Source organism: Paroedura picta, chromosome 7, assembly GCF_049243985.1.
Source record: "Paroedura picta isolate Pp20150507F chromosome 7, Ppicta_v3.0, whole genome shotgun sequence".
In the NCBI taxonomy this organism is placed as follows: domain Eukaryota; kingdom Metazoa; phylum Chordata; class Lepidosauria; order Squamata; family Gekkonidae; genus Paroedura; species Paroedura picta.
Genome location: NC_135375.1, coordinates 30,502,347 through 30,514,350, shown reverse-complemented (window position 1 = coordinate 30,514,350; position 12,004 = coordinate 30,502,347).

Below are 12,004 nucleotides of genomic sequence, written 5' to 3'. Positions count from 1 at the left end.
TGCTAGTAGTTTGGCTTGGCATAGGTGGTAGAAAGCCAGTTGTGCTAGTCTTGTGCCTCCATAGAGATGGAGGCATCGAGGATTGTGCCCAGGTTCCTGGCGGAGTGGCTGCACTCCATCCAGGTTGGACAAATACACTTCCTGCCCAGCCATAGAACCTCCATCTTTGAAGGATTAAGCTTCAGATGACTCTGCTTGAGCCATTTCACCATTGCTTCCAGATGTCTCTCTAAGGCTTCTGGGGGAGAATCAGGGTAACCATTCATCAGGAGGAAGAGCTGCGTATTATCTACATAGTGTTGGCATCCCAGCACAAACTTCTGCATCAACTGAGCAACAGGGTGCATGAAGATGTTAAATAAGGTTGGAGAGAGGACCATTTCCTCTGGGACTTCACATGTGAGCTGGTGATGGCTTGATAGTCTCTATCCTATTCTTACCCCCTGTCCGCAACCCTGGAGGAAGGAGATCAGCCATTTGAGGGCTGTCCTCCGCATCCCGGCATTGGTGAGGTATTGAGCTAAAAGCTCATGGTCAAGTGTGTCAGACACTGCTGAGAGATCTAATAGCACAAGAAGCACTGACCTGACTCAGTCCAAATAGCAGTGGAGGTTGTCTGTTAGGGCAACTACTGCTGTTTCTACCCCATGGTCATGTTGGAAACCATAGTCAGGATCCAGTCACACATTGACCAATCGTGATAGTAGGACCTCAAGCTCAGGTCCGTAGCAGATATACAACATCTGGGATTTTGGGTATGGTGCCTGGAGAGGGCAGTATTTCTGCAGGGTTGTGATGCAATATAGTCCACTCATGGACGCTGCCATTTTCTCCAGGGGAACTGATTTCCATAGTCTGGAGATCAGATATAATTCCTGGAGAATTCCAGGCCCAAAGTAAATCTGTGAATCTCACTTCCCAGCTATCCCAGTGTGGGATCATACAGCCAGCATTTCCTCATTCCCAGCTTTGGAGATTTTGTATGCTTAACAATTTTTTTTTTACTTAGTCCCCTTTTAATGACAGGAATCTGGCTACATTGGGAACTGACTGATTTGAAACACGAGCAAAGTAACGTATAAAGGAATAACAAGAAAGCCATGCAGGTTCCAGTCTGCATAGACATTCTTCAAGATGTATGAGGTTTCGTGCAAGGGTTTTTTCTCCTACAAAAATTATATGAATGTTTAATTTGGCCAAATGGAGCCTGATTATTTTGTGCCATGTAAGTCTATCACAGTCATCCAAACATGGTCAAAAAGTAGGCTTAATCCAGGAAACAGGTGAAAGTCCCATACTACTGCCTGTTCATTTGACCGATACCCAGAAATTCAACAGGAAGTACTATCTTTGAAGCTTTTCCTTGAATATTATTTTTGGTGATAATAATACTAGTGAGACAGAACCCAGACAGAACCTGGAGATTTTCTTGTTTTTAACAATAACTTGTAATTAATATTTATGACTAGTTAGAGCTGATGTGTACCAGCACAGACACACCCAGCTCCTATGCCTTAGTACCTCTCTTCTACCCAAGAGACATCAATGACTTCAAAATAAAGAGGTCATGGAGACCCCCATCTAATCCTAAAATGTTCCATATAGCAGAATCCCTTTCTGTACGCTTAAGGCACATAAATAGCACATTATACCGGAAATCAAGTGACTGCTGTAAATATTTATATACTTGTAACTGTTACAAAGCATACCACATCAACCATTGCCTACAACCATGTCCTACAACGTAGCTGTATTAGCTTTAGTCCTTCCAGATAGAGTTCCAAATTCCAAGTGGTAGCTGGAGATTTCCCGGGATTGCAAGTAACCACTTTGGAAGGTAGACTCTGTGCCATTATATCCCACTGCAGCCCCTCCCTTCCCCAAGACCTGGTGTCCTCAGATTCCACTCCAAAAATATCCAAGTATTTCCCAACACAAAACTGGCAACCCTAATTCCAACAGAAAGAAATGCCTGTGGATTTATACAAAGTATTAGAACGATTACACAGTCATCTTGGAAAATGAAGAAAATGATCAGCAAGGCCAAACAATTGTCCACAGATTATTTATAACAACATACAGCCAGCAGAAGAAAGTAACAGAATGCCACATTGCCACTTACAACTCATCTAAAAATCTGTGCTCATATACATGCAGGGAGCAGTATAACGAGCCATAGCATTGACTTGCAGGAAGGCATTATGTGCTGGAATAAGACGCGACACCAATGCTGGGATGAACAAGGCCACAGCTTTATTACCTCCCCATGGGAGGGTTGGCACAGCAAGGGAGAGGGAGCCTGACCTAGCAGCCAGCAGACGGCACCAACAACCCACAGAGTCCAGAGGCACCCTGGGGACCCGCCGGGAGAGCAGATCCCCTTGCCTACTGAAGTCTGCCACTAAGGGAAGCGACCTATGTGGGGGAGCCACCAGGCACCAACCTGATTTAACTGCCCCCAGGCCACCTGGCAAACGAGCCCCTGACCTCCCTGCTGGGTAAGCTGTGCTGTATATGCGCCGCCTCAAAGAGAGGCCCTGAACCCCAGGGGATCCAATCACACACTACCATATGATTCTGAGTCATTTTTCTAACATGTCCTACACCTAACTTCAAGTAGAAATGTGGAAATACTTTGCTACCTTCATTTTCTGCGGGTATGGGGAAGATATTTGACATATATATGGAAAGGAAAAGTGTTTAACGGGGGGAGGTTATGTTTGTATCTTCCACCCATATAGTAAAAAAGAAAGTACAATACAGCTACTTTCTGTGTAAAATAAATACACAGTACTTACAGCAGTCACTCTCATTGCTAGTGTAGAACAAGTTGTTGAAGACTGCATCCGAAAACTGCAAAATCAACGTGCATGTTGGATTGTTGAGTCTTGTGTAAATACCAAGGGTTTGGGTCAGGTACGCTAATGGTCTTCTGAATAGCTGCTTTTAAAACAGATGCATATTTTCACATTAATCTTAAACCAAAATAACTTGAGAGGCATTTAAGAGGTTGGAGTTTTCAAATATTTTTGGCTAAATATAACCCAATAACAATTCTTAGCAGTCTTTTGAGGTAAAAGATCTCATTTCAGTGTTCTTACAGCGAAGAATGGCTTTTTCATCTTTTTTTTTTGGAAACTTCTATGGCTCTCTAAGATTTCCTTTGCTGTCAGATCACATTAGAGGAGGCATTGGCATTGTAAAAACCCACAGTTCTGTATTTTAAAACTAGCCTCTATTTCGCTTGAGATTAGTCATTCACATTTTCCCTCTTGCTATGTAAACAAAGTGTGCCAGGAGGAAGCCCTGGATTTAGAGCTGGATGTCTCAACTCTCAATCCCTGTGTTGATCAGCTTCAAGTCTTCCTTCGAAGCAGCAACTATCATATCCAGAACATTCAGTTCAGGAGAACCAGTGGATTTTGATTCCCTTGGCACCAAGCATGAGAAGAAGAAGAAGAAGAAGAAGAAGAAGAAGAAGAAGAAGAAGAAGAAGAAGAAGAAGAAGAAGAAGAAGAAGAAGAAGAAGAAGAGAGATGGTGCTATTGAGCCTGTGGGGAGGTAGAACAAGTGGAAAATAGGAAAAGGAATGGAGATGGAAAATGGTGCTGATATGAGCAAACTTTTAAAGCCGCTTAGCTCATTCTAATTAAACTTAGAAGGAACAGCTTAATCCTGCTGCTACATTATCTATTTATACAGTTTTGATCTGAAAGCTTGACCACGCTAGCAGAAAGCTCATTTGAATATTTATTTGCTGAGAATATTCAATTTTCTGACAAGCCTGTACCACCTCACTTTTCACACTATAGTTTCCACATTATATGGAAACTATACTCCAGTTTGAAATTTACCTTCTAGAAAGCCTTCAGGACAAAATCAAAAGCCTTCAGGACAGATACTTATGCGGGGTGCTTTAGGCTGATCCTGCATTAAGCAAGGGATGGACCAGATGGCCTGCATGGCCCCTGCCAACTCTATGATTCTAGTATATTTAGATGTGATGTGATGCATTATTTTCACAAGAATGAAATTGAGGAGGTGCCCCTATTTTAACTACTTAGGGGTTTGGTTTGACCACAGATTAACTTAGTCAGTGTAAGGTACTCATGTCAAAAGATTGGCTACAGCAGCATCAAACAATATCTGGGCCTCAGTATAGCTCAGCTGCCATCATACTGTTGAAAGGTGCCATCATACTAAGGTGGCCGTGCAAAGTTTATATGGGGCTGGTAACTGAACTGATAACATGGGGTTTGGATTCAATGCTTCTTAAATTTCTACATTTCATCTGGGGAATTCTGAAATGTGTAGAGGGAATGCCCTTTCAAGTAAAATTGGAACAACAATCCTCTTGGATTGTTGGCCTTGGTTGAAGGCCTTTCCCCTTAAAGTTAAAATTATAACACTCCAATACCCAAAAGGGCTACCTCATCTTAGTCAGATATGATTCTTATGTTTCCCATTGGGATAAACTTGTTGAATGACGACTACAGCTCTTGAATCTTTCCTTGGACTCCTTTATTCAGTTACCATGCAGGAAGCCACGAATACGATTTAGAAGCATCTATTTATGATTATAACAGTACAATCTGTAGAGCACAATGTGTTCTGCTCAGTTGCTGCTATTCTTCCCCCTGGAGATTTTCCTAATACTGCTCATATTTGAATGTTCCTCCTCTCTATAGGCATGCCTTTATGTTGACGCACCTTAATACTTTACTGCCTAGAATTTTGCAAGGGAGGTATCTTAAATACCATACTCTAATACAGTATGCAACTGTGACATCCTGCATTATATGCCCTTTGAAGGTAATTGCTTTTCTGAGCCTAGAAATCTTTTAATTCTTTCATTGCTCCAAAACAGATCATATGGAAACTTTACCTCTTTTATTAGAAGATTAGGGACAAAGCCCCTTGCATTCAGGAATACAATGGGTGCTAGATTGGGTGTGTGTGTGGAAGAACTCTACCAATGGCCTCTTCATCCCCCCAGGACCTGGAAAGGCTGCACACTGGAGGCCCCCGGGAAGATCTCACTGGCAGGGTCAGCTCTCATGCAGCAGGGATCTGCAGCCTCTGAGCCTCGGAGAGAAGTGGAAGGAGAAGGGGTAGTCAGGGTTGGGGAATGGAAGGCAAGCCAGAATGCTGGACAGACAGGCAAGCCGGTTGGAGAAGGAGGCACTCAGGGGCGGGACAGTTGCCGTGAGCGTTAAGTGCCATGAGACCAGCTCCTCCTCCTAGCCCTTACCAGAAATATTAAGTGGAACAGATAATAGCAGAACTATCAGTGTTTTAGCTGCAAAATTTTACATATCTATGATAGAGAGAGTTTTTATTTTTTAGTAATCTGCTTAGAAATAATAAATTAATAATAATATAATAATAAATAAATATATTATTATAATAACATGAACATGGGATTCTCAAATAAGCAACAGCGGCTAATAATATAATCTTTTTACTTCTGAACAAGAGAATGCATTCCATCCTGTTGCATGATGACCTGTCTTCAGCAATCCATGCATTTGTAACCTGAGAGACTGCCTTACTCTCTAGGGCCTAACTGTCCTGGGATAGCTCCATTCCACAGGAATTGCAGAACTGCCAGTTTCATTGAAGGTTTGTGTGTTTGAAAACATAGAGCTTTCCTGGCAGATGGTAGATGTTAGCGCTTTAAAAGATGACAAGTGGCATGCTTGTTATTGAACCTGTTGTACAGTAGTAATTTGTTTAGCCTTGCGTAGTAGGTTGTGTGGGGGATTTTTTTTCTCTTCAAGAAGCCTAATTGCTCATAATGTATTTGCAATATGAACTAGAGCTGAAGTATATTTATTTATATTATCACATTTATAGACTGCCCCAATCGGACCTGCCGTCTCGGGACAGTTTGCAGCATTCGATAGATAGATAGATAGGTCAAGATAATAAAGATATTGGTTATGTCACTGACTGAAGGCTAAGAAAGGAAGATGTGTGTGTGACTGACTGAAGAGACAGAGGCAATATGGAGAACTGAAGTATAGTTTCCCTGTTTTCGTTGTTCTCCCAAACACTGAGAATTAAAGAAGCTATGCTAGTATAAACGAGAAAGATAGGTTAGGTTTGTAATAGTAGTTTTATAGAAGCCATATACACATGTCTGTGTGATTTATTTCAAAACGTATTGTAAAACTCCCAACAGAAATCTTAAAAACAACAACAACAACAAAATGGTAGGGGACTGTGGGGTTAATTTTTTTAAAGACTGTGAAAGAAGTTCCTGTAAGTTTAAGAAATGGATGCCATTTGCTAGGCAACAAAAGCAGATTGGCCAGCATCCCACCAGGCTTTCTGAGCAGGGCCTTTCCAAGGCTGTTTTGGCCTTTGAGGGAGGACTATAGAGTCTGTCCCAGCAGCAAGCACTAGATGACTCAATATAGGGTCGCCATCCCCATCTGGATCATGGGGATACCCTGGTTTGGTGCCTTTAGTGGAGAAGAGAGAAATGAAATGCCCCGCACAAGTCCAGTACACTGTCTTTTTGAGCTGGTCCAACATTATGATATAGATCTGTGATGACAACGTTCTGTCATTCAGGCCCAGCTCAAAACTTAGGCCTACAACAATGGATGGGGACAGGCCTGTAACTAAAGATTATTTGCACCTGGCATCTAAGAGATAGCAGCTGAGTTGCTGCATATACAGATACAGAGTATTCAGAGTACCTTTATCGGTATAAACTGCATATACAGCTAAATCAAGATAGGTAGTTGTGTTTATCTGTTTGTAGCAGCAGAAAAGTAGCACTTTAAAATTTGTGGCAGGGTAGATACAGCACAGACTGTTATTCATTAGTTGATTTTTAAGTGGCATGATGGTACAAGTAATGCTCTACCTGCATCTTTCTTGGACAATCTGTGAAAGTTACAGGAGCCTTTCAAGGAAAATGTAATATTTGTTGCAGAAATCAAGAGACTAAAGCAATTTTTTGATGCTGCTAACACTTTACTCTCACTGATTTCTCCACTCTTTTTGCACATGTCATAGCACATGACAATAGTGAGTCTAACTTGGCTTGGCTTTGTTACTTCACGGGTGGCTTGCTAACTCCCAAATGAAAACCTGGGCAGGGATAATCCCAAATTCAACATTTTGAAGTCAAGCAACAGTATAGTGGTGGTTAAATATTTGTCTATATAGGAGGGAAATCTGGTTTCAAAGTTCTGCTTAGTCTGGAAGCTCACTGGTTATTTATTAATGAAATCAAGGTTATTCTTTGCAGGGGAAACCTTCAGAAAAACCCTATGTGAATTACTCCAGCCTAATCAATGGACTTAGACTGGAGTATCTTTGTATAAAACTGTACCATCTATTTCCTAGCTATAGGCTGCGACCACTCACCCGCATGGCTTGTTTCCAAGGGTATTTCTAGCCTTCTCCTGCATTTCTTCTCCTCCTTTGAACAGAGTGTTGACATCTGATGGTGTCCAGTAAACACGAATCCTGATTTGGACACAGGGTTTTTTTCTTCCAGAACCTCTCTTTACTTCTGGAGCAGATAACTAATTCCTTACATGGTCAAGTTTTGGCATACGAAAGCACAGCTGGAGTCTTTCAGCCACACAGCTTTTCTACTTGTATACTAAATATTTCTCTCCTTTGTACTACCACAACCAATAAGATCAATTGAGATCACCTTCTTGACTGTACTGTCTGTGTGCCAAATCTGAACAGGAAGAGCATGTCAAGAGGTGTTCTATGTCACTGCCCTGCAGCTGTGGAATTCCCTTTCTCTAGAAAGCCATTATGGGCATTGTCTGAATACTTTCCAGACAAATTGGAAAACTATCCTTTTTCTGCCTCCAATAATAGATTACAGTTAAGAAGAGTAATTTTTATTTTTATTTAATTGGGCTTTTGGGTTTTTTTTAAACCTTTTTCTAAGGTTTTATTTTTTAAATTCACCCTAAGTGTTGGGGAAGGGACAAGAAAGAAAATGAACTTCTCCAAGGACAATGCCATTTATGGCAGAACTTGTATGATTTTCATGGAGCATTAAACAAATGAAGTGGGCCCAGATCCCTATCTTCTCCCTGACTGATCTATAATCTCTTAAACTCTGAGACTTTGTTCCTTTCTAGTGTTTGGGTATTACACTCAGAAGGTATTCTTAAACAATCCTTGACTAGCACATGTGAATTAGCCCCAGCTGAGGGTGCAGTTGAAAGGTACCAGGGACCTTGAAAACTAAAGATGTATTGGGGTCTGATTAGGGTTAGACAGAAGGCCTGGATTAGATAGCCCTTCTTTGCACTGCCTTGATTTGATAGTAGAATATAAAAGCAACTCATACATACCATTAATTAATCTTCAGGTTTTTGTACCTGAGATGAGATATATACTAGGGTAGCGCTTCACATATAATTTAAGCACTGTGTTCAGCTATGATGACCAGATGAGAGCAAGTCACCAGGCCTGTTTGGTTCAGCAGTGAATGTTTTCAACATGTACTGAATAGGTTTGCGCAGGGCTATTGGGAAACTGCGCATGTGCAAAAGTGCTGTGATCCAAGCACATTGGCAGCCACTCATGTTTCAAAGGATGACTCAGGTGGGATTTCTTTTAACAAACTAAGTATGTGTTTATCTTCTGCAAGATTTGCTGGTTTATATTCATTTTGCACCCTGTAGGGAGAAAAGTTGAGGGGGGGGCAGAAACAGTGAATGGGGTCAAGCATCCCTCACCTGCCTTTAAAAAAACACCAAAAATGGTTTCTTTATCTTCCATTAGACTACCTTAACAGGTTTGCATGCACACACATACTTTGCAAAGGATAAGATTGAGACAAACCAACTCATATGTAACTCCATACTTAGGGTTGACAGCCTTCAGGTGGGGCCTAGAGATGTCCTGGAATTTATAGTTATGTATCAGTTCCTTTGGCAAAAATGGCAACTTTCAAGGGTGGACTCTGTGGCAGGACATCTCTGCTGAGGTCTCTCCTCCCCCCAAACCCTTTCCTCCTGAGATTCCATCCCCAAATCTCCAGGAATTTCCAACCCTGGGTTGGAACCCTATATCAAATATGTCACCTCCAGGTAATACTGATATTTACTATTATAAAGATCACTGGGTTTTCCTTTACACGTGCCCTCTGCTTTACCATGGATCCATGCATTCCCATTCTTTCCAGAGAGAGATCTGTAGCTGCTGGGTTCTTATTTTCAAAGGGAGAGTTGACAGGGTGCCTGAGTCCAGTATTAGAATCGTGTAACCTGGTATAGTTGAGGCCGGTACGGCTAGGGGGATCTGCATGGTCCCCCTTCCAGGAGAGTGGTATGAATGGCAGTTGAGTGTTCCATCTTTGCCCTTTTCCCCACCCACTCCTCTAGGAGATGTTTATTGGGGGGGGGATGAGAATAGTGAGAGTGTTTTTCTGCTGTATCTTCTTTCTTTTTTATTAACGTATTGTGCTGTTTTTATGTCTGGGGTCTTAATGGGGTTTTATTCAGACACATGTAACCTGCCACGAGCCGTCTGGGAGTGGCAGTTAATAAATCAAATCAAATCAATCAATCAATCAATATCTTTTTTACATGTTAAAATACCTTAAGTGTTGTTAAATCTGCACAAAATGTGAAGGTTTGCAACCGTAACACGAGGGGCTTTTCCATCTTGTCCAGGACATCTTTCTCTCTCCCCCCCTTATTTATGGTTTTAATTGTTTGTTTAACACCCAGTCTGACAAAAAGTATGGTGTGGGGGCCCTTGAACACTTGCTTAATTTCTGACACTTTAGTCTTGTACTTTTTAATGAATCGTCCAAGGACACTAGTTATAAAAGGGGAAAAAAGCACAGCAAGAGAGGCAAAAAGAGAACATACATATCTGCACTGGAGGAATACACCAGTGGAGCAACAGGCCAGACAGGATAAATTAATTTTGTTTTTTTTTTGTTTTTTCCCCCCGTTTGTCTGGTCGTTCCAATTTACCGCGTCCGCCCGCAGGATGGCGCTCTCCGTATAAGCAATTCCCGCCAGGGAGGCAGGCTTGGCCGCCAATCCGTAATCGAAAGACTTCTCCAGATGCTTCGGGGACGCATTTTCACAGCGCAGCCCCGTCCCGTATCTTTGTGGCTCCTAAACGCGTGCGTAGGTTATATTTTACATAACGGATGCGGACCATCACAACCTCCCAAAATCCTCCCCCCCCCCTTGAGTCTAAATGCTCCAGGGAGGCGGAGGTTAACCTTGAAGCTGCCGGACGCTTCCCTGCATGAGGCTCTGAGCTCTGGCCCAGCCTTGCCTGGCGTCTCTCCCTGGTGGGGCGTGTCAGCGGCCGAGACATCTGCCTCCAGTTCAGCGGCGGCGAAGCGAGAACCTTAACTGAGGTCACGATGGGACGAGGAGTCTCGCCTCTGCCGCCTGCCCGGGCAGGATCCCCGCCTGCTCCGAGCTCCTCCTGGACCCTTCCCTCCCGAAGCCTGCCCACTCTCCTTGCAGACCCCATGAAGGCGTGCACCGACCACCTCCGGCGTAGCATTGCCCCCCCCCAATCCCCCAATAACGACTGACGGGCTGTAATGCTAAGAGACCCTTGAGGCTGCTAGGAGTGCGGGAGCCTCGGGAAGGAGTCCTCCCCTTCCCCCGCTGCGATTCTCTCTGCGGGTGCGGATTTCACGTCTCCAAGCCTTTCGGAGTCCCAGGAGGGCGGCCACGGGGGCGACTGCGGCCGCCTGTCTTCTGTTCTGCCCCACATGGAGCCTGTGGCCGGCTTTGGCTGTCACCTCCTCGAGGAACCAATTGCTCTCCGGTTTCCCTCCCGCCTCCGGGTGCCGCTTGGATCGGCGCCAGGACGAATGAAAGCGAAAGTGGATGGTTGTAAAAGGCACGAGGGCGGAACGCGTGAAAGTGCCCAATATTCTCCGCGGGTGGGGCGCTGTCGCTTCACCCCGGTCCACATCCAGCCTTCGCAAAAGGCTTGCCCCCGGTGGGGTCGTGAATGGCGCTCCTTGAAATGTGGAGGCGGCATCCCCGCACCCCAGCCACTCTCGCGGCTACCATTGCAGAGACTAATCAGTTTCTTATCTCCATCTGGAAATAATAGCCCTGGAGGGATGCCTTGCGCGCACTCTCTCGCTCTCTCTCTCACACACACACACACAAGAGCACAAGGTCAGCTCAGTGCGCAGGAAGACAGGAAGGGAGGGGGCCGCGACGCCGCTTGGAAAGGCGGGCGACCCTCTGATCTGCTGCTGAAAGAGCCTGACGGGGCAAACGACCATCACGGACCGGGGATGGTCTCTTCCCGCACTCTGGTTTTAGGCTAAGGTGACCAGATCTTAACATTGGTAAAGCGGGACACCATTGACGGGGGGTGGGGGGTTCTTGATTAAAAATTTGGGTCTATATGGAGCAACAGAAAGTTTCATTGAACGCATAGAGCGCAAAAACAGTATTGTAATATATAGTTTTTAATTTCAACACAAGTACAATTTGCCAGGTGCCCCCAGATGGCCCTCCAAAAGTGGGACAACCTGGTCCCCTTATTCTAGGCGCATCCTAAAAGCGAATGCACGTTTAACACCTGCTTGGAATCCAGCGTGCCTTGCAGCCAGATGTCCAAGTTCAGCCGGGGATGCTTCCTATCGGCTCCCCGGGAAGCTGGTGACGCCCGCGTGAGCAGGAGCCCTAAGCAGGCAGCCCACCAGGACTCACCCTAGGCTCGTCACTAGTTCACACGTTCGCTTAGCAACTCCACGCGTGCCCCGTACGAAGGGGGTCAGGGGAGAATAAATGGATGCGTCTGTGAACCGCGCTTGGAGGCATCGCCGCGTCTCTACGTTTCTTGGCGCGGAGTTCTGTCCGACAGGAGGTACCACTCAGTTTGCACCTCGGTGGGATTTGCGGGACTACAGCCCCGAGTGGCGGCACTTGTTCCCCCCTCTCCCGCGGGCTGCCTGTCTCGCTCCGGAGGAGTGCGGGCGCTGGGAGCCCGCAAGCGATGTGCTTTCCGCGGAGGT